We start from the raw sequence: 21,444 nt of genomic DNA, 5'->3' as shown, positions 1-21,444 counted from the left end.
TTGCTCCAGTCTGGCTGAGAGCACTTTCTAGCACACCCCATTCCAAAAGTGAGCATGTCTGAACTCACAAAATAACCTCTGGGGAAGCTGGGAAACCGTCGTGCGGTGCTGGTCTTCCACCCACAAACCAGTGGCAGCGGTGTCACGAAAGGCCCGTGATAGACAGCCCGTTTACACGCCTGCGGGGAGAAAAATGAGCGCCTGGTCAATGTCAAAGGGCAGATTCTTCAGAAAGAAACTCAGAGAGTAGGGTGGCAGGGCTGCCTGCCTTGAATGTGAGAAGCCCTGGGGCACGTGAGGCAGGCGAAGGCCACCTCTGCCAGAAGTCCGGGGAAGCTCTGGACACGCACTTCCCTCTCACGCTCCCCCCTCCCCCCCCCTCAGTGTTGAGACCAGAACTGAGGGCTGACATGACACAGGAACCCCCCTTACCTCTGTCTAGTTAGAACAGATTCTGAGCTGCCCTCGCTAGAGCACCATTTGTTACTGCTCCCAACAGGCTGGGACTTGCTTTCAAAAGGCAGCTGGGCCCTGGGACCACATTTCACTTCTTGACACCATTAATTTGGGTTGTGAGTCAGAGCTGTAATGAAGACGAGTTTTGGTGTCTCCTGCAACTGCCCTGGGAAAGGCACACGCACAGGCCCAAAAGCCACAGAGGGATGGAGAGACAGACAGATTCGCTTTGTTTATTGGGCCTGCGTGGTCACCAGATAAATGGCCAGTGCCAGGGGACTCCTCTGTGGACAGACCTACAGTTTTTCTGCTGTTCCCGAAGGCAATTTGATGTCAGTCTCTCACCCAGAGTGGCTCATTAGTAACAGGAGGAAGTGGGAGGAGGTGGAAGTAGATTCAAAACAAGCCATAGTGGGAGGCTTACAGGAGGGAATATTCTGAGAGTGCATGATGGTGAATGTGAGGCAAGAGCTGGTCTTCCATGCAAACCAGGCTGTTGCACCGCAGGCACGAGACCAGCTTCCTCCATGGGGCAGCAAGAAAGCGAGCACAGCACTCGCGGCATCTAGGTCAAGGAGCAAACCTCAGAAGGTTTGGTTAAAAACTAACAGCCTAGGCATATCAATCTTGCAAAGAGCCATTGTACTGAGTCTGTTCAGTTAGGCTGTATAAAACATGCAGGCTAAACAGTCCATCACCACAACTAATTCAAAAGTTCAATTACATTTATAGGATTGTGGCCTCTAATACCTCCACGCAACTCTATCAGGCTTCCTTTCATCACCTTACCTTTTACATTATATGTTTGCAGTCCCAGCTGCAATCTTGCTTGGATTTTAAAATCCTCTGGTCTGTCGTATTGTTTACAACTAGCAGGAGGCTCATGCATGGTCCTTTGGAGATGGTGCATTATGACATCATCTGGGAAGTTACAAGGCACAGCATCTACCAAGTCTCCCTGAAGTCCACTGCTCCAGAACAATTTTATAAATCCTAGCATTTCACAAACCTGACTATAGAAAGGCACAAGGTCAGCTAAGACAACCATTCTGAAACAAGGACTTGGGCACCTCTTCTAGGGCCCAGAAGGGAAGATTTTGTGGTACTGTTCAGTTATCTGCTGCCAGTCTTGGGAAGATGAGAAAGCTGGAGTCAGAGGCGGGGCAGATGGGTGAGCCAGGCCTGAATGTTGGGGGGGGAGGGCACAGAGAGAGTAAGAGCTTGTGTCTTTGAAGCCTTATACTTAGAGGTTCATTCTGAGTGCTCTGGAGTCAGATTGCCTGGTTCCAATTCAGCTCCATTCTTTGTGTCCTTGGGCAAGTTTGCCAACCACTCCCTGTCTCCTCCTATTCTTTTGTAAAATGACAATAAAAGGCCTTGCCTCCTAGGACACTTGTCAGGGTTAAAGGGGGGTAATATATGTGACGTAGATAGAATGATGCCTGGCACAAAGTAATTGTTCAACACGTGTAAGCTATTATCACCAGTGTGACTTCTCCAAGCACCTGATTGCATTGACTGTATTATCTCCAAAAGAACTAGAAGTTGCAGACTCTGCCCCCTAAAAGGAATGAACATCTACCCAGATAGCCCCGGCAACCTAAAACTGTGGTAATACCACAATGGACTGTGGCCTCCACTTTCTCACTCAAGACAACAGAGGCTTTCTTGTTGGAACTTTCCAGAGACAACAATAGCAGACGAGCCCCACTGAGAGCAGCCTTCCATTGTGTTGCCAAGCACGGAATCCGATAGGGTACTGGGGACTGAAACCTCGGCGCTGAACCGTAGTGCCTCTGATAAGTACCAATTACACCCTTTCTCAGCTTCAGCAAGTGGCAGGCTGCAAGATCTGAATGCATTTCCAGGCAACAAAAAGCTCAGTATTTCCTCTTACCCTCAGTTGCTTATTAAACCTCCCATCTTGAGCACTGCAATCTACCCTAATAACATGGTTATTTATCCTTAGCCTGCACGCCCTTATTCATTAACTGGCATCATGAAGCTACCATCCTGGGAATTTCTAGTGCTGGGCTGAACCCACAAGATTGCGCACTCAAGTAAAACTCTGGTGTGAAATCAGTGGATGAAGCCCCAACCCCACCAAACCCCACTGAACCCCACCGAACCCCACTGCGTCCCAGGTGAAATTGTGATGTAGAAGCTATTTTCACCAAATGTCACATTCAAGTGTTAATGGTGTTTTCATCTAACTTGGTCTGAACTGCAAATATTTCTGGGCTCATTCACCCTTAAAGACAACCTCAGCATTTCACACTGAGATTAACACTCTTTGACACAGCACATGGTGCCAGAGTGTAACATTTACAAGGGGAAAATAACTTGAAAGTGAAGGAGACCAAAAAGGCATAATTAGCCAAGGCACACTGTTTTGTTCATTCAGTGATTACAGTGGTTTTAAAGCCTTATAATTTATCATAGCTCAGAACAATTTAAATTTCAGTTGCACTCCTTGGAGAAACCGAGATACTTCCCTTTCTTTATTCCTTCTGACAGGCTATTCTTTTAATATCATCTCAGTTCTAAGATGGCATAGACTAACCCTTCCCTTCATCACATGTGGGAGGGGCTGGGGGGGGTAGAAAAAGAATAAGAAAACTGACAAAGACGGGCCAGTACCTTTGCATGAGGCTGTGATGCACAAATACCCAAAGAGTATAACAATTCCAAACGGGTGTAATTTCTTCCAGGTTCAAGTATCACTTTGCTTGTTTTGCTGCTGCTAATCACCTCTTAAACAAACAATTGCTTTATCTATGTACTGTGCCTCATTTCACTTTCAAATTATGTGTGTGTTTTGCTGCTAACAGCTTATTATGATCTATAATTAACAATTTTGCTGAAAGCCGAGCCATGTATTGAAGAAAGCCCACGTGCTATCTGAGAAGTACTTGAAACCAGCGGCCTTTGTTTTTGCTTCACAAATTTGGCAAACAGAAGGTCCTTCCCTTCTCGGCAGTACATTGTCTTCTCTGGAAGCCCAGAAGTGTGCAGGCAGAAAATGAAAAGAAAGATTTCAAACTTGGGCAACATTTGAATGTTCTATATTTAAATCTAAATAAAGTAGGCATTCTCAAACTTTGCCATGCCTAAGAAGATTCTAAATTGACCTCACTCCAGGCCAGAATCTCTGGGGGTTGACCCTGGCCCATGAACTAGTTAAAGTTTCCAGATGATTACAAAGTGCAGTCATGATGAAGAACGATAACGGCAAATGATCTAGTTCACTCTGCAGGAGCTCAGAGAACCAAGTAGCGCCAGTAAGAAGGGCATGGTTGCGAACTGAACTTACTAGACTACGCTGAGACTTAGGTTATTTTCTGAATGCATGGAACACCTCCAGTTTAAGTGATGTGCAGAAGATTCTTTGGGCTCATCTCTCAGCTTATTCAAACTCCCCAAGCAAGCAGCAAAGTTGTTTAAAAATGTCCCCACTGGAAGCAGGTCTTTGAGATAGTGGAATGGAAAATCACTGGGAAACAGATTTCCTGGACACATTCTGGAATAGGTAACCTGCTTTTCTCTCATGGCTCAACCACTTAAGACCTTTCTCTATGAGGCTTGACACGCTTGTTAAAGACACAGCTCCTAAATTCTTGTGTTGAAGGGTCTGCGTGCTGTTCTGCACAGTGAGTCACATTGCTCTCATGTGCGTGGGAGGAGGTAGGCGTGAGTCGTGGTTCAAGTGAGCCATCAGAACTTTTAGGTGTAGGTGTCTCTTCTTTGTGATGCAGCCTTGCCCTGCCAGGAGCACTTTTCCAGGACCCAAGACTAAAGTGTGCTAACCTTGTTTCCTTTGCTCCATGCTACCCTCAGTGCAACTCTCTCTGGAAACAACGATCTTTTATCTACTATTCTATTGGGGCTTGGCATCAATTTGCTTCATCTCATCAATCAATTCTTGTACAAGCACATACAAATGCAAGGAGCTAAGAAAGAATTCTAAATTGAATTCTGCCTTTTTGGGAGAAGGCACCATTTTCTTCCTTTCATCCTTATACTCAACTCTTTCTTTACCAAACACATACCTGATTCCATTATCTAATCCAGCGTTTCCCAAACATGGCTGGTCACTGGATTCAACTAGGGAGCCTTTAAAATCATAATTGCCTAGGCTCTACTCTCCGAGTTTGCTTCAGTGTGTCTGGAATAAAGCCTAAAAACCTGTGATTCTGGAAGCTCCCAAAGTGATGTTAACAATCATCCCTATTTGGAAACCACTGATCTACTTCCTAAGAGAACGCCGGGTCAGACAGACGGAGAAAGGGTACGCACCACAGAGCTGCAAGGGAAGAGACGTTTCAGAAGTAAGCATGGATTTGGGGCACCTCTTCAAGTCTACAGTGCAGTCCTGACCCCCACTGCAGCTGTTCATGCAAGTGTTGTAGACATGACACTGCTTCCAGAGCAAATGGCCTGGGGTCTGCAATCTCTCACCATCGCGGCCCAAACAGTTCTCACAGGTGTCAAAGGACAGGACTACCTTTGGTCATAATTAAGATTCTCATTTTCCAAAACCTATTCCCCATGCAATGAATGAGAAAGCAACTGCTGTGTCAAAGAATCTTCCCCTCAAATGAAAACCTCCAATTATATGTTAAAGAAGGGATTGAAAGGTTAGGAGAAAGAGAGAGTTGGGAAAGAAGAGGAGGTTAAAATTGCATGAAGCATGGAGGAGAGGAGACCTTACATTTAAAAACCACTTTAACACAGAAACATTTTCTAAAACAATGGAGCAAGGAAGAAGCAGGAAGCTAAGGAACTTTTCTCAGTGTTTCTCATTGGCTGCTTTGCCTCACAGAATCTCCTCGTGAAAAAAAAAAACATTTCTGCAAAGCAAGAAATATTGTGACTTAAATTGCATTCATGAGATTCTCTGATAAAAAAAAAATCAATGTGTCAGATCAATTTTTCTTAAACAAGTTCATCATACTCTAGAGTGATCAATAGAGAATGTTTTTCAGCCGCTTCCCAGCCTTCCCACTTCAGTAATTGCTAGAATTTCTTATCGACAAGCGATAGGATGCTTTGAAGGCTGAATTGATCCATTAGCCTGTGGCGCTACAAGGCTGGGCCACAACAATAACGCTGTATCTTCCCAGAGACAGGGCTGAAATCAAACAGGAGGGAAGCTGTTACATTATGTGCTTGACCCTGGAGGAGCCAAGCTCCAGCTTCTATTTGCAACAGGGGGAGGAGGAAGAGGAAGAAGAATGGAGGAAATAAGAAGAGAAGGGGGCCCAGCAGAGGAGGCAGCAGAAACTGGGAAGGAAGAAAATGCTACAGCCTGATTATAAATGGGCCCCATCCAAGAGGAAATGCTGTGTGGCTGGGTGAACCACAGATGCTGGGTAGCTGCAGTCCAAAGAAAATAAACTTGAAAGAACTCCAAAAGGGAAGCTAAATGATGTTCATCAGTATCATTTTGGTCCTGAACCTTAGCTCATTTTTGAACCTTAGCTCTTTTTCAACAGTGATGTGAATAATTATTTTGTGCCTGGGACAAAGGAGATATAAACTTCTGAGGGTGCAGCCAAGGAGAGAGGGCACAGAGAACAGGGAGAAACGGAGAAAACTCTTCCCTGTTGCCAGGAGGTAAAATTATATTCATCTTGTAATCATTCCTGGGCTGCTGTACTGTGCATTTATACAACTCACTAGCTCAGCAGGTTTTTATAATGGGAATTATAATACAACAAAAAACATCGCAGAGAAATCAGGGCTTGATTCGCCATAGAGAGGACTTACCATAGGGGACCAGGTCATACTGCCTTTTGCATACAAAATCTAACTTTGGTAACAGGAAAACAAAACCTGACAGTCAGAATGTATTCTGGTAAAAGGCACTGATTTGCCAGTTACAAAGCCACAATTAATCTATTAATCAAAGAATTGTTCATTAACTATCCCACATACCACAGTTACATGGCCTTCTCAGAAATCTGTGGGAAAGCAATGTCTGTGGAAAGCAAATTTGCACATGAGATGAAAATTGCCCACCACATGCTAGCATGGTTAACCTTCAATTTTTATGTGGAAATTAGGTATGCCTTATTAAAACTCAAAAGCCAGAGTTTTACTGCTCTCAAATACAAGCATATGTAGATCCCAGCAGCATGACCATAGTTCTGAGTGACAGGCTGGCATATTTTAGTTGCTGGATCACACCCGATGTGTTTCAGGCTGTCACCCATCACTTTCTGCATGTAGTGGACATCCTGGAGGATGCTGACCTCCTTGGCAACTCACGTTTTTCAGTTCTCATGAAACCTTACCTAAGGAGCCCATGTGGGTATTTGCTCAGTGCATTTCACAGAGTTCACCCTGAACTACATGCAAATATAATTAACCTGTCCACTCCAAATAGACAGCTGTAGTATCACCTTTTTTATTTTTTTTTAATATAAAAAGTTAAACATGGGAGAAATAGGATTACAAAAATGACGCTTTCAACAGCAGGTTTGTTGAGAATGTTACTAGATTAAACCCATTAAGAGAGTGAGATGATAGTATGCAGTTAGCAATGTGTTTGTAGCAAATCTACAGTGAATTGTGGAGAATGAATACCTTGCTTCTAGAAACAACTGCAGTGGCCCACAGTGGGCGGAGTTACAGTGGTCATACCAGCCTGGCTTCTCACTTAGCGTGACATGCACAAGTTTGATACCTAAATGTCTGCTATCAGGACAACGGGCTCATTCCCACACAGGGCAAGGCAGACAGGTCACACTCCAGACAGGCTGCTGTGCTGCTCCTGTCAAAATAGCCACTGCAGCCTCACCTGTGGTGGTGCAATGGGTAAAGCGTCGACCTGGAATGCTGAGGTCACCGGTTCAAAACCCCAGGCTTGCCTAGTCAAGGCACATATGGGAGTTGATGCTTTCTGCTCCTCCCCCTTCCTCTCTCTCTGTCTCTCTTTCTGTCTCCCGTCTCCAAAATGAATAAAATCTAAAAAACAAAAAAAGTTGATAAAAGAATTAAAAAAAAAAATTAGCCACTGCAATGAGTGCTAGACAAGACTGGCTTGGGAAGTGAACCTCACACACACACACATAACCTGCCTGTGAGCCACCTTTATCCAAACCACTGGGGAGGTTTTATAAAATTTGTATAACCAAGCTCCACCTCCAGAACTTGTAACCCACTAGATCTGACATGGAATCCTGGAATCTGTACTTTTCCAAAGTTTTATAGGCAACTCCAATGGATGGGCTGGAATTAGAACCAGTAAGTTACACCTGGTTTCTTACGTGCTCCAAGTCCTTTCTGTGCTAAGCATGTATGAACCAGTGGCATGTTAGAAATGTTAGAAAGGCTCCATCTACTGAATCAGAATCTGTATTTAAATAAGATCTCCAGGTGTTTTGTGTGTATGTTAAGTTCAAGAAGCACTGCTCTAATTTCTTTGCACACCTATTAAGTCACTGGAAAGAATCTACCTAGTTATCATTGGCTTGCTCCCACCTTGCTTCACATGCAAAGAACTGCCTTCACTAAGGTGTTAAGTCTCATGAAAACTATTTCTGGTTTTTAGTAAAACAATATATATATAGATAGATAGATAGATAGATAGATAGATAGATAGATAGATATTGATTGACTTATGACCTATGCAACTTACGACCATTCGACTTTACGACCACAATCGCTAGCCACGACTGCTCTGTGTCTGGCAGTGCAAGCGTTGCCCAGCTGGGTGTACAACAGTGCAGACCAGCTTCCGGCAGTACTACCATCTTCGCGTGCATTTCAACTGTTATCCCAGACTCGGTACAGCAATTTGTGTTTTGTGTCTTGGATATTTTTCATCAAACCCCTCCCAAGATGTCTACCAAGAGGAAATTGTCTTTGTCTATGCCTCAGCCTGCCAAGAAGGAAAGAATGGCCATTGATCTCAACACAAAAATGAGCGCAGGCTCATCTGACTTGAGCATGGGTTCACCAGCTTGAGTGCAGGGGCACTGGCTTGAGCATAGGATCATAGACATGACCCCATGGTCTCTGGTTTGAGCCCAAGGTCACTGGTTTGAGCAAGGGGCCATTTGCTCTGCTGTAACCCCCTGGTCAAGGCACATATGAGAAAGCAATCAATGAACAAGTATGAAGGAGGAAAGAAAGTGAATGTGATTGCACATGTTTATGTAAAAACTAACTCTGGTAACCCCAACTGCTGCCTCAGATGATGACATCAACAATCCGCAGCCAAGCACCAGCAGCTAATAAAATGTTTCGTACATGTTTATATATTTTGATATGTTTTAAGATTGAAAAAATGTTTTCTATGGTATTTTTACACCTGAATTTTGTATTTTTGTATGCACTTATATTTTGTAATTTTGTATGTTTTGCAAATATTAAACCAGTTGTACTGGTAATGCAGTGTTTTACTTAAACCTGACAAATGTAAAAACAAGAAACAAAATGGTATAGAGATGATACAAATGGCATAAAATGAACAAAGAAAATTATGATATATGACAATAATGAAAGAAAATTATGATAAAATATGACTTAAAGATTTTTATAACATCATTTCACAGTACTGTACATATAGCCTACTCAACTTATGACCAAATCGTGTTACGACTGGTCTGTCGGAACCAATTGTGGCTGTAAGTAGAGCACTAACTGTGTGTGTGTGTGTGTGTATCTGTCAAATGCCTCACCTTAAAGGCCTATGAAGAAAACTATTTTTAAGAAAAAAACAGAAAGTTACAAATGTTCACATAAAAAAATAAAAATAAACAAGAAAACAAATAAAAAACAAGCAAATGAAAGTGAAATAAAACAATCTATGATTCCAGCATCCAAATACAGATACTATTGATGCTTTTTTTGGTAAAGTATATGTACAAATTCTATGTATCATCATGAACATTTTCACAGAATAAAAAAGTCATATTCAACATTGTTTATCATAGATCATAAGATTTTATTAGATGAACACATTTGACTGCATGTAATAGTGATATGGAATATTACTATACCACTATTCCTCAGTGTGTTCTTCTAGTGAAATTTTTGCTATATAAACAACACTGTAATAAACATCCTGAGCATCAGCATTTGGATTTGCATATCCTTGAAAGTATTCTTAAAATGTGTAATATCTATAAACTTGATAGGGTCTCCTAAGGAAATGTTAAGGTCACATATTTCAAATGAGAATATAGTGAATTGAATTTCCCTCTTTGCTTTTTGTTGTCAGGAAGCTCAAAATAAAATGTAATGTTTAATTACACTAATTATACTAACCTAGATTTCTCATATATATATGGTAAGTAATTTTTGATAGAATGAAAATACTCATCTTTAATAAGATTCAGCAAATCTTTTAGGGAAGTAGGGTAGTTATCAATTTAAATAAATGTAATTAGTGCTTTCAAAAGAAAAGATTCCAAAGCTGACAGAGTTCCTTTAAATGCATGATAATAAAACTACAGTTAAATTAGGAAGATACAGCTCAGCAAACATACTGTTATTTAAATACCAACAGAAAAATTTCCTACTATTCTGTTATTAGAGATTTATTTATCTTAAAGCAACAACTTTCTTTCTTTTTTTCTTTCTCTCTTTCTTTCTTTCTTTCTTTCTTTCTTTCTTTCTTTCTTTCTTTCTTTCTTCTCTCTTTTATTAAGTGAGAGCAGGGGATGCAGAGAGACAGACTGCTGCATGCACCCCCACTGGGATCCACCTGGCAAGCCTCCTACGGGGAGATGCTTGCTCTGTTTGGCAACTGAGCTATTTTTAGCACCTGAGGCAGAGGCCACCACAGCCATCCTCAGCACCCAGGACCAGCTCACTTGAATCAATCAAGCCATGGATACGGGAGAGGCGGAGAGAGAAAGAAGAGAGAGGTGGAAAAATAGATAGTCACTTCTCTTGTGTGCCCTAACTGGGAATTGAACCTGGGATATTCACACACCAGGCTGATGCTCTATCACTGAGCCAACTGGCCAGGGCCAAAGTAACAATTTTCCATCTTTGTCATCTCATGACACACATAAACTAATTACTAACATTTTTGTGGCACATCATAGAAAACATTTTTTACTGATCTGACGACAAAAAAAGAAACAATCTTTTTTTTTAATTCACAGCAGATAGCTATTGTTGTGATGGCTGTTGTCATTTTCTTAATTTGACAATCTAAGAAAAAAGAGGTCAGTGCCCCTGGCTGAACAGGTATTTCAGGTTTCAAAAAGTCTTGCGGCACACCAGTTGAAAATTGCTGCGTTAAAGCATTCCCCTATAAAATGCTTAAATCGACATTAAGTGAATGACATTAAATTCAGAGAAAATTGCTGCAAAGGAGATAGACACAACCATAGGAAGATGGTAAAAAGGAACTAAAAGAAGAAACAAAGATGGACACAGGCTTTGCCCTGAGGAGTGCATCTACTTTGGCAGCTTCTCATCTAGTGGGTCATACAATGACTTCTAAGTGAAATCAAACTTTAATTCACAGTAAATATAGAATACCACACAAAGACTGGGTTTCCTCTGCAAAGGAAAAGTTTAGATTGGCTCAAATTTAAATCCAAATAAGTGATAAGATTAATGGAGGGAAAGGAAAAAAAGTAAGACTTACTTTATCCATTCCCAGAATCCAAAATATAAAAGTGAGATACTGTCAGACAGAAATTTGTCTGCTCAGATTTGAAATAATGAAGATGAAGGAAGGCAAGAAATGAAGACAACTGAGCAGTTTCTATAGCAACTCTCAGTGGTTCTTAGGAGATTTGACCCAAACCCTTGTCTCACCAATAACTAACTTAAGCCCAGAGGATAGAAATTGAAGCCTTTGTAAAATTCTCTGCCTTCTAGGTGCCTTCTTGCTTGCAGTTAGTGAATGCTAGGAAGACTTCTAATTCTTCAAGAATGATATAAGTAGATAACCTGAAACCACAAAATCAATTTGAGACAGACAATTTGATGTAAACCTTAAGAATACAGACCTTCCTAGCCTCAGACCTCATGTTACAACCACAGTAGAACCAACCTCACAGATAGAGAGCACCTCAGATGTAGCCCTTTAATGGGTCTATTCCTGTTGTAGAAGAAATAAATGGCTTTCATTTACTCTGGAGCAAAGTATATTTGTACCAAAGTTCAACCAATAGAAAGCATAAGTATAAAACAGGTAAGCAATTAATCCATTTGCAAACAAGTGAAAACAATTATGTTTGGCTGTCTTAGAATTGGAATTTTTTGAGCTGAATAGATAGGATAATTGCTCTAGCCCAGTGGTTCTCAGTAAATGAAATATCTGATGTGATAGGCAGAAACATGGCCCCCAAAGATTCCACATCCTAATTTCTGAAACCTGAAGGTTATGTTCCATGGCAAGGGGGTGTTAAAATTGTAGATGAAATTAAGGTTGATAATCAGCTGGCCTTAAAATATGAAGATTATCATTAATATTGGGCGGGCCCAGTTTAATCACAAAGTCCTTTAATGTGGAAGAGGGAGGCAGTGGAGGAGTCCGTCAGAGAGAGAGGTGAAGGAACCACCCTGTTGCCTTGAAGGAGGAAGGGGCCATGCCAAGGAACGCAGGGAGCCTCTGGAAGCTAGAAAGGACAAAGAAATGGTTTTTCCTGTAGAGCTTCCGGAAGGAATGTCATAGCTCACCCAATACCTTAACTTCAGCTCAGTAAGCCATTTTAAACTTCTGACCTCCAAAACTGTAGGATAATAAATTTGCATTGTTTCATGTTAGTAGGCTTGAGTTGATTTATGACAGCAATGATAGGAAAGGAATACACCTGAGAACTTGTTAAAAATGCAAATTCTCTAGCTCTATTCCAGTTCTTGAGGCCCTGGTTTGTATTCAGTTCTATGAGCTAAACCTATTAATATTTTTTTCTAAGTTATATGAGCAATAAATGCCCTTTTTTGCTTAAACTGTCTAAATTGAGTTTCTGCCACTTGTAGCCAAAGAGTTTTGAATATGTAGCGTTCTTCTTAAATAGAATACTGTTCTTTAACACCAAAATATTGCCTTTCATAACGACAATTCAATTCATCAGCACTTCATAGCAGTTTCAATCTGTATTCCCACCCCCCTTGGAAGGCAACATGCTGAGGATCAATTTCCAGGCTTCTGGGCCTCATCTGGAAGCCTTCTCACTTGCTACTCTGCTTCCCACTGCTCTCGCTAGTCTTCCCTTCCCTCTAACTGTATCAACAGCTCAATGGTAGGACATTAAACTTTGCAACAAGATTTTTCTGTCTCCTTATGACTTCCACTGATGAATATTTCTACAGTGATATCTGAAAGTATATCTGTACTTACTCCTTAAAAATTCATTGGGCATCCTATCTTCATAAAGGTCCTCTGGACCTTCTCGGTTAAAAGAAGTACTAATAAGAATAAGAGGTTTTCTATGTCATTTAATTCAAATTCGACTCAAGCCAGATGCAAACTGAAACTGAAGCTATAGTGATGCTTAAATAACTTTCTACTGTGTGTATGAAGTGAGGTTATGGTTTGGAAAGTATGCCTAGTGGGCAAGGGCTCATGTAACAGAGGTCATCATAAAGCCTCTCAATTTATGGGGAAAGAAATGAGTTTAGAAAGTAATTTTCTGGCCCTGGCTGGTTGGCTCATTGGTAGAGCATTGGCCCGGCATGTGGAAGTCTCAGGTTCGATTTTCAGTCAGGGCACACAGGAGAAGCAACCATCTGCCTCTCCATCCCTCCCCCTCCCTCTTCTCTTTCTCTCTTTTCCCTTATCATAGCAATGGCTTGAATGGTTTGAGCAAGTTGGCCCCAGACACTGAGAATGGCTCCATGGCCTCTCCTCAGGTGCTGAAATACCTCAGTTGCCGAGCAACGGAGCAGTGGCCCAGACAAGCAGAGTATAGCCCCGTAGAGAGCTTGCCGGGTACATCCTGGTCGGGTGCATGTAGGAGTCTGCCTTTTTGCCTCCCCGCCTCCCACCTCCCATTTAATAACAAAAAAAGAAAAGAAATAATTTTCCATTGACTAAAAAAATATATGTCTAGTGGAAGGAAAGGAGGGAGGGAAAGAGGGAGGAAGAGAGGGAGGGAGGTGGGGAGGAAGGAAGGAAGGAAGGAAGGAAGGAAGGAAGGAAGGAAGGAAGGAAGGAAGGGAAGGAAGGAAGGAAAGAAGGAAGGGAAGCCTTCACTGGCAATCAAAAAATAAGGTAAAGAGGAAGGTTGGTTCTTTATTTTGGGTCCTGACAAAAAGAAAACATCTTATAAACATAAAATGTTTTCAAAGAGAATAAGACATTTCACATTTTAAGGTGGACACTAGAGAAGGGTAAATTCACCAAAAATATACAAACAAATATGACATAAAGAATGGTGTGGTATTACACAACTACCCTCTGGATTGAAGCAAGAATTTATCTTAAGCAATTAGCCAAAGTCATGACACAAAGAAAGAATTTCATACTGAGCTGTCTCCCTCTATTATCCGTGTTCTAGTAGGAAACAATAGCTTTTCCAAGTCTAGGGAGAACATACATCTTTCTTACGCAACATCCATTTGCCCAATGTGCTCCTTAGACCTAATGAAAAACTATGTCTGCCACATGTCTGGGTTCACCTTAGCAGCCTATATCATCAAGAAGACTTCTTCCATTACAACCCTGTCTTTAAAATATGGGTTGTAAGTCCTGTGGGCTAATTAAACACAGCTGGGTCTACATCAGTCCTGCTCAAGTGTGATGATTAAGCTGGCAAGAAAAAAATCAATCATCATTAATCACTAAATCCATGTAGTGACTTTTAAAGGTGCTAAATGTGTAGAGCAGGGCAATAGTAATGCTTTTCATTGAGCGACTAAATGGTTAAAGTGAGAAAGAGCATGCATTCCTTCTAGAATAAATAACCTGGGTGGGAACATCAAATGCTCATGTGTTTACAGAACAAGAAAGTTTAGTTAAAGTGGGAATAAAGTGCGTATAATTTCCCATACATTGCACTCCCTCTAATTCTGGCTCACTGTTAGGACCAGGGGGAAATGCATATGTAACTATTGCCACCACTTGGTATCACCTGAATGGTATGTCTGTTAGAGTTTAAGATTCCTCTTTAGAGTGAATATATATATTTACTTGTAAAGTGTTTTCCTATGAGCAGACTTTTTTCCTTTTATTGGACTATTCCCTATAGCCCTTTGCCTACGATGCTTGGAGAGTTTATGCCTTTTCCAAAAATAGTCTTTGCCAAAGCACTCACTGTAAAGGAATCTGGTTTTTGTCAACCTACTTTAATTTGCCAAAACCATCCCCCTTTTTAAGGCAGGTGGTGTCATGCTTTCAGATCTCCATAGGGAGAACAATTAGCACCAACCTTATTATTGCTTTGTATAATATTTTGATTTAGATTTATCTTCCTGTTTTTAATTCCCTTCTGTTTCACTAGCCAGGTAGGCTGACTGTTGAAGCTGTGGAAGTATTTCATGGTGCTCGTAATAAGAATTGCTTATCAAATAAAGGAAGCCAGTCTCTCCCATTCCATCTCTGGACATCTGTTTAGAAGCCCTGTGGTAGAGCATACAAGCCAGGGCATGCCTGTTTCCCAAAACGGAAGCAAATTCTGGTGTTCTTTCTGGGGCAAAATGAGTGCAGGGATCAATTTAGGCACCAACACGTTCCCCACTGCTTCTCACACACTCCAGCTGAAGACAATAGCAACATGGAGAACTCATTCACTGGCCAGTTTGAAAGGTAAGAGGTACAATAATGGAAAAATAGCCTTAAGCAGAAGAGGCAGTTTTCACTCGCTTCCTGAACCTTAAAAGTTTGTGTCCTCTCTAATAAACTCGACAAATGATTTGTCCTATTCATGGGTCACTCTTTGAGGATTCTTTGCTGGACAACCAGCTTGAGAGCAGGTAGGCTATAAACCCCAATGCTGCCCCCACTCTGACCCTCTCCTCTTAGATCCCAGTGTGTGATTACTCTCTTCCGTGAACTTTGGAATCGCTTGAAGAAAGAAAGAAATGAGTAACCTCTAATGTCAAATTTTCTTCTCTCCTCTTTAAAGTCAGAATAGCTTATGAAAAAAAATGAAAGACGTGTTCCTGTAGGTCTCCATTCCCCATTATCTTCCTGGAAGCAGCAGCTTTAGAGAAAAGCAGCACAGCTGGGAAGAGGTGGAGGTGGAGGAAGGGCAGCAACAGTACCAGGAAAGCATAGAGAAAAACAGGAATGGCCACAAAGGGGGGACAGGGGATTCTGGAAAGCAGACATTAAAGGAAAAGACCTGGAGAAAATCATAAAGGAAGCCGAGGTGGTCTGCAGCTTCTCTGTTCTCTACGCACTTCTCATTACTCTTAACAACACTTAGCTCCCAGCAGTCTCCTCTCACCATCCAGTCCCTCAGTCTGGGGAGCACCCCTAGCTCTCATAAACCCTGTCCATATCCAAATATTGTGTACTTTGTCATCTGTTCTTCAGACTGAATCCTTATGGTCTAGCTGACTCCTCCATGTCCCACACAGCCTCTAGCATAATGTGGACACAGCAAGTACTCAACATACACTGAAAGAAAACAACTAAATAATGAGGGCTGGTGGATTACCATGTAACTTCAAAAGGATTTTATGAGAATTTTTATACCTTCACAACCCTGATTTTCCTGGAAGAAATCATAGATAATTTTCAGGCCCTGTCAGACATCATGGTTGTTGTTGTTCAGGGTTTGGGAGGGTCTTCAATTTCCACCAAGGCAATGGCCTACCCACCAGCCCTAGGAGAAAGGGAGGCAACAAAAGTTCAACTCTTATAATAGTAGGTGGTTAGTTCTGGGCCAGTCTTCTCTCTCTCTTTCTCTCTCTCTCTCTCTCTCTCTCTCACACACACACACACACACACACACACATACACACACAACATCCAGTTCTCCCCTATCACAGTGGACTAATGTTAGAAATTTAAAGTCACTTCTCCAAAGGTTTTCATACCCTAGGACTGATAACACCATAAATTGTCAGTCATGTATACCGCAGTGTGAGTGTGTGTATTCCTGGGTCTATTTTGATGAAGAGGAGATAAATTAATGAAAGGTACTATCAATCTAATTTAGAGTCATAGAGTAATAGATTAGGACCTAACATTAAAAAAGAAAAATGTTCAGATGCCCTTCAGGCAAGCTATCCAAGTCTCATCTTCTAATCTAGGAAGTCATTGGCTGGTTAAAGCAAACTCTCACCCAAAGCCTGCAAGGCTAACACTCACTCAGTCACTCAGAATGGCTGTTTGTAAGTCTCATGAACAAGATGCCTCTGTGTTTCTGGCAATGTAGGTAACCCACATGAAGAGGGCCAGCTGTGTCAAAAAGCTGCTTCACCATCTGAACCCATGTTCTCCACCAGCAGGTTTTGCCAACAAGCTCATCTCCCAGGGCCTAGACCTGGCACAGGTAAGTAGACATGGAAAGGAAGGAAGTGTAGGCAGTAGGTAAGCAAAAGCAGGAGCAAGTGATCATGGATGTTGGCCAGACTAGGTTTCCTGAACAAAACACCACCAAGATCCCAGCATTCAAAACAAGAAAGGCATCGATGAAAAAGCCACATGCGCATGCACGCGCGCGCGCACACACACACACACACACACACACACACACACACACCCCACAGGCACATACACAAAGAATAAGAACAGCTGAGGAATAAAAAGAACTTTTAAGTGAGTACCAGTGGCCAGTAGAAAAGTCAACTTAACTTTTGAGATAGGAACTCAAAGCCCCAGAGATGTGCGACAAATGACAAGGATCTGATCACCGGCAGCTCCAGTGCCTAGCCGGTGGAAGAACCAATTGACTAGCACATGGAGGGTGAGAGCAGCATGGCTGGGGTACCCAATCCAAATGCTACTTTTAAAAATCCCCCCTCAGTGCCTTTCTTGGTGAGTGCTGCCGAGTGCTGGCCACTGACGTGGATGCTAAGATACACAAATGTAACAGGATGTTAGAATGGGACCCTTCATATCTCATTTGTCAACAAGGAGCTCATACGGCAAAATACCAAAGCTAGTCTGAGGTACAGCCTCCCATAAGCAGAATGTATAATAGCAATATAGCAGAGCCTGTTCCACCGGTCTTGACCCCAGCCACCTACCTTGAGAAGATAAAATGGAAGAGAAAGAAGAGAGAAAGGATTGGTGAAGGGCTTTTCTTTTTTTCAGAAGGAAGTAGTACACTATAGTGAATCCCCACCACAGGTGGAACCCCATTGCACAGTCCAGGGTATTGGTCCAATTGCCTTTGAAGTGTTCTATATGCTCTGGAGTGCCAGAAGCTGTGAGATACATGGAATGAAATATGACTGCTGCTTCCCACCTCACCCCACAGAATGGTGACCAGATGGGACAGGCTGGTCCCACCACACCACGTGTCCCTTAGGAGAAGATGCGAGGGGTGCTGCCTTCTCTCCACATGTCTAGTGAGGGATTCTTTAAGGAGTTACTTCACAGAGCTACCCCTAAGACACAAAAAGAACTAGTGCTGGATGCATTCCCAAGAAAGACAAAGCAGGCTGTGCCCTGGATCCACAAAATGAAAGGATGTGGGGCCATGACTGCCAGAAGTACACAGCAGCATGGAATCCATCTCCGCCCCAGTGTTTATCCCAGCAAGTGGGGGGCTGCTGGGGAATATCAGAAGAGGCTAACTGAGAGAGCTATAGATAAGAGAGCATCAGAGAACCTCCAAAATTCCTAAAAAATGCCCGTAACAGCTGACTGGGACCTCTGTAGGCCCATAGAGCGGAAGCCACCAACTAAGTAAGAACTGTCCTACTCTTTACATCTCCTTGCCCCCTTTTATCCCCCTAACTCCCCCATCATACAACATACACTAGCTAGGGGGAGAAGGTGAGCCTGAAGAGAAGAGCAGAAAAAGCCAAGAGGCTCCCCTTTACCCCTGAATGTCTATCTGAGGAGGGGGTATTTAAAACTGCACTAGCTTGCTACTGCTGCGTAACAAATTACCACAATCTTAGCAGCTTAAAACAACATCTGCTTATTTACCTCACAGTTCTTCAGGTCAGAAGTTCAGCGTGGCTCAGCTGGGCTCTCTGCTTAGAGTCTTATAAGGCTGAAATCAAAGTGTTAGCTAGCTAGGTTATAATCTTGGGCTCTGGAAAAGACCCCACTTCTGAACTTATTAGATCATTGGCAGAATTTAGCTCCATGTGGCTATAGATCTATTTTCTAGCTGTTGGCCACTAGCTGCTCTCAGCTCCTATGTGCCTCTCACCTTGCGCATGGCCTCATCTTTCTACAAAGCCAACAACAATACATGGAATTCCTCTTAGGCTTAGAATGTCTCTTACTTCCTGTGTACCAATGAAAGAAAACTCTGCTTTAAAGGGTGTGTGTGATGAGATTTAGCCCATCAAGATAATCTCCCTTTTGCCATATCAGTAACATAATCATGAGAATAATACATCATCATCTTTCCAGATTTCACCAACACTCAAAGGAAAATGGGTTATTAAAAACTAAGGGTCATCAGACATCACTCATAAATTTCCCCAGCAGAAACGAGTCAGGGTGGAAGTTTTGATGACTCCTCAGGTCTGAACATTAACTAAATTAATATAAATACATCAAGAGTGTATAGGCGACACAAAGGAATTGTGGCTGTCTATTAGTACAAAAAAGTCTATGGTTTATGTAGTTCTTATGGTGCAGGAGAAGAGGTGAGATAGGAGATTATCAATCAGCTCTGGGGCACAACCTTCCCCTATCTTCCTCAGCTCTGCCTATGGAGGTGACAGCCACATCTTTCTCAAGATCATGGCTGCCCTCAGACCTCTCGTAAACCCCAAGATTGTCAAAAAGAGGACCAAGAAATTTATCTAGCACCAGTCAAACTGATAGGTCAAAAATTAAGCATAAATGGCAGAGGAACTGACAACAGGGTACGTGGAAGAGTCAAGGTCTAAATCTCGACAATCAACGTGCATTATGGGAGCAACAAGAAAACAGAGCACATGCTGCCCCGTGGCTTCCGGGAGTTCCTGGTCTATAGCACCAAGGAGCTGAAAGCGCTCCTGATGTACAGCAGATCTCACCGTGCTGACATGGCTCACAACATCCCCTCCAGGAGTGCAGAGCTGGCAGTCAGAGGCACCCCTCCCACGCCAGGCTGCACAGCGGAAAAGTGAATAGACAGATTCTGTGCACGTTATATTTGTGTTAATAAACCATAAAATTCTGTCATCTGCCCCCTCCCCCTCAAAAAAAGACAGGGATATTATCACCAATGAATAATTGTTAAGGACAGCGGCATAAAGTATTAAGGTTTGGTTCATTATGAGTTGTACTTGTTGGACACACAATTTACCCAGGACTCATAATCCTAAAGAACGATAGCAATGAATCAAACCAAACTAATGTGTGCTAATGATGGGAAAACTAGAAAGGAATATAGAAAGAGAAGTACAGTGGAATTCACAGTACTTCTAATTACCAGAAAAGGAATGTTGCGTGAATCTTTGTACACCACGGAGGAAGACATAAGTTAGGCCATGGGAGCCCTGGAGTATATGACAAAAGATTTAATCCTGGTCCTAGTTCTGCCCTGTCTCTTGTAGTATAAACTCGGGCAAGACCCAAACTCCCTCAGTGTCCTACCAGGAAAATAGAACAAGAATGTATGGAATAGGGTGGCATAGACTCTACAACAGTGTGCAAACTAGAGGCCCATCTGCTCTGGCAGGCCCACAGATGTGTTTTGTTTGGCCCATACACTGTTTTAAAATATATAATATCATATTATTTAATGCCAACATTTAAAAAAAAACATTTCCATTTCTCATTTTCTTAAAAAAAATCCAGATTTCCAGCTTCTCTTGAAAAACGGAGGACTTGGAAACACTAGGCCTGCACGCACATGGCGACTGTCTGTGGCTCTGCATCAGCTGCCCTCCTCAGACTCGGGTGTGGGCACTCCAGTTCCCCACCATCCCCACCAGGCGGGTTCCAGGCTTCAGACTTCTGAGAGGCCTCGCGGGGCCCCACTGGCATCTACATGGTTGACCTTGCCCTCAAGCATTGCACAAGCGTTGGCTGTTATTACCTGTAAAATGAGGTCACTGGAATGGATGATCTACTTCCGCTCTCAGAGGCTGTAATTTCAGTCTCTAAGACGGGTTCTTTGGTCACTTTTCCCAAAAAGAGCTGTAAAATGATCATCCAAAACCCAGGGTGGTCCATGTCCCCTGTGTGTGGTATAAAGGCCATAAAAATGTTCTGAAAATCAGGCATTTATAGTGCAAGCTGCAGAAAGACTTCAATTAACAGCATATGTAGTATTCCAATGGGCAACAGTTAGGCACTGACTTCTTTAAAAGCAAACAGAAAGCAGAGATGAGGGGAGGACAAACTTATCCTCGACGCTAAGAGACACGGGCAGGCCTCCAAGAGAGGAGAGGACTTTAAGGAAAATAAACATTTGCCATAAGAGAGCAAATCCCAAGTGGTTCATCCAGAGAAAGGAGCCAAGAGTTCATAGTACGTTTGGGTTTGTTTCATTTATTATTCCCCCCACAAGATATAAATCAATCTATTCAGATAAGGATGGTCAAGAGAACACATTTTATTGCAATGGATCATTTCCCAAGGGTGACGGATCATCATGTTTTATTTCTAACACTTTTTTTTCTCCTCTTTGGGTTTTGTGAAACCCTGCAAGTTTACAAAAAGTTGTCCAGATGAGGACACGGAGTTTAGCAAACTGTTCCCATCTTTAATTCTCATAAAAGTGGAAACGCATACCCATGCTCATGCACACAGAGCACTCGAAACCCAGAAAACTAATTGAGTGCCAAGCACTTCTGGTACACTAAGGATATATATATATATTTTGGTAGCCTGAGGCTGCCAGAAACTTTGCCTGCTGAATGAATTATAGAACAGGAAGCAGATGGGCTGTGTATATGAAACAACCACTATCTGGCATGATGCGCTGTGCAATTTGGCTGCAA

This window comes from Saccopteryx leptura, chromosome 2 (assembly GCF_036850995.1).
Source record: "Saccopteryx leptura isolate mSacLep1 chromosome 2, mSacLep1_pri_phased_curated, whole genome shotgun sequence".
NCBI lineage: Eukaryota > Metazoa > Chordata > Mammalia > Chiroptera > Emballonuridae > Saccopteryx > Saccopteryx leptura.
Note: the sequence above shows the minus strand (reverse complement) of the source record.